Genomic DNA, 2890 nt, shown 5'->3' on the forward strand with positions numbered 1-2890 from the left:
ATAATTTCTTTTCATCTACAAATAATACGCGAATTATATCGTCACAAAGAAACATTCGAAGATCATTAATGATATCTAAATAGCCAGACTATGCGCGGTCAGGTTACAAATGATAAGGTTGTAGCACACAGCCATAAAAGCGGAACCAAAGCGAAGCGTTGTACTTGTAGCAAAGAATAAAGTTAAACAGGAAACAGATTGTGCTCCGGTGCCGCGTACTGAGCCTGTTTAATAACCAAACAGAATCCAGAAAAGTTTAATAGCATATATAGCTTCGTTTGGATAGCAGTACGCTTTTATGTACATGTGCTACAGGCGTAAGTGGGAGTCGGCGGCGGCAGCGCACTGTAATGAGTCGCAGTAAATTATTGAACACCGCGCTGTGCTGACATCGGCCGGCCACTTGTTTCATTGTTCGCAATCAGACCACAATTGCGGAAATAACACGCAATTGTGTAAGTGTACGCCTCTATATTTGCTATCAATTAATTATAGTTACTCGTTGTTGTTTTTCGCGTATAACTTTTGTATTTCTTCCTATCTAAATTCAAATGCCATTTTTGTTATTTGAGATTGAGAATTTGAAAAATCATGAAATTTTCGCATGGGATACAGTAAGCACGGTTATGTTTATTTCTCCAATTTATCTATACTTAATAAGACAAATTGTCGTCGAATCTCCCCGTAAACTAAACAAGATAAGAAAAAACATAATTTGCAGAACTAAGCCATAAACATTAACATAACCATTGGTTAAAATGTTTTACACCGATTTTAAGTTGTAACCTTTTAACATTAAAGTAGAAGCACCAACAATTTTATTAAAGGGCCTGGACAAATCGTATTTTAATACTTTAACAACATAAGAATAAATAATGACGAATATAAGAATCAAAAACGGTAACTACAATATTCATAATAGCAGCAATAATTATATACATTGTGTGTTGCGTTAGATGTCGTGCTTAGCAAAGGATCAATATCGGCACGAATGCGAATTTCGTAAGTCAGATGTGAGGTGGTCAAGTTGATCGATGATGTGAAGCGTGCGCGGCGCTTGTCAATTACGACGTCGTAGGCGACCGGCAACGTTGGCGCTGCTGCCGCGGCGCGCGCCCTCTGACAACTATCGACGCACTCTTGCGCAACTTATGTTAACAACAGAAAACCACTCCACTAAATGATTTCTGATTGTAAGATACAGTTGTATAACATACATTTACGTCTTTCAATTTGTTGTCAAGCGTTTCTAACTTTGTTAAATAAAAGAAGTTAGGTATAGGTACTGAACTATCTATACTATAATAATAAAGCGTAAACACACAGTTCTTTGTTGTCTAAGATGTCAGCAATTACAGCATATTTTTGAATAATACTTTTTTTAATAAAAAGGTCTACACTTACGTCACGCTTTAGGCTATATATTTTCACGCCATTAAACTTAAGGGGTAAATATTTTGGATAAAAACCCTAATGTGAGAAAGAGACCATAAGTTGCTGCCAACATCAAGGAAGTAATTTGCTAAGGTATGTCATGTCATTTTGACATTTGCTATTGATAATTTGACAAATGTAAACAATAAAATAAAATTTTCATAATTTCATGCGGACGAAGCCGCACGGGAACAGCTAATATCATATATCATTTAAGTATATGCGCTGCTAATGTAATAAATATGACAATGATAAAAGGCTTATTACTAGATGTTCAAAGACATAATGATTAGTTTAATATCATTCTCGCAAAATCCCACAAGGCTGCTGACTTAGTGTCCGGAATAAGTGTCGCTCATAACACAATGTTAGGTCGAAGCTCGCAAGTCGCGGGTTAGCAAATTTAACAGCGGGCCCGGGCAGCTGCGCCGAGACGCATTCTTATCCCACAAAAGAATCCTTTACAGGTTGCTGCAGAACTAAAGAACGATCTCTCTTTCAAAGAAATTCACCTTCAATCCGACCGACAGCCATTGCGCATCTCCCATTGTTAAAATTTTGTTGTGTTACGTTTTTCTACAATAGCATCAGCTGATTTCGTAAACGACAAACTATAAATAACTCGTCATACTACTTTATATTTACATCTAAGTAAATAATATAATACCTTTTATGTACTGCAAAAAATACATTGCAATGCGAATATAATAATTAAATATACTTTTAAAGCAGTCTTTAAAATAAAAGTTTGATGAAATCATAATTTAAAAAAATCTCATTAATTTAATATTAATTTGAGTCACAAAAATACTGCGTGCTATTATTTCTATCTATACTATTTAGGCTATATATTTTCACGCCATTAATCTCAGGGGGTAATTTTTTGGATAAAATCCTAATGTGGGAAAGAGACCATAAGTTGCTGCCAACATTAAGGAAGTAATTTGCTAAGGTTTGTCATGTCATTTTGATATTTGCTATTGATAATTTGACGTGTAAACAATAAAACTAAATTTTCCCAATTTAGGCGGATGAAGTCGCACGGGAACAGCTAGTATTATATAACAATACTCGTAAGTAACATATCGATGAAGATCCGAGTTAGAATAACATTCTCGTTTATGAGAAATAAAACTAACTATAACTAACTATAGTAAAATTTAAAATGTAAATGTAAAAATAAAACATATATAAACGATTTCATTGGAGAAAGAAATAAAAAACTAGCCGTTGCTCGCGACTTTTTCCGCGTGAAATCTAAATAAAAAAACAGCCTATGTTACTAACTGATAACGTAGCTCATTAATGGTGAAATTATTTTTGAACCGGTCCAGTAGTTTGTGAGTTTTTTCAATCCATGAAAAATACAAAAATTCAAATCTTTCCTCTTTATAAAAGTAGTATAGATTGATACAATTGTGCTTTATCCGTTCAGGGAAGATCATTTAAAGTAGGT

The sequence above is a fragment of the Papilio polytes genome, unplaced genomic scaffold (assembly GCF_000836215.1).
Source record: "Papilio polytes unplaced genomic scaffold, Ppol_1.0 DF824102.1, whole genome shotgun sequence".
NCBI classification, from domain to species: Eukaryota; Metazoa; Arthropoda; class Insecta; order Lepidoptera; family Papilionidae; genus Papilio; species Papilio polytes.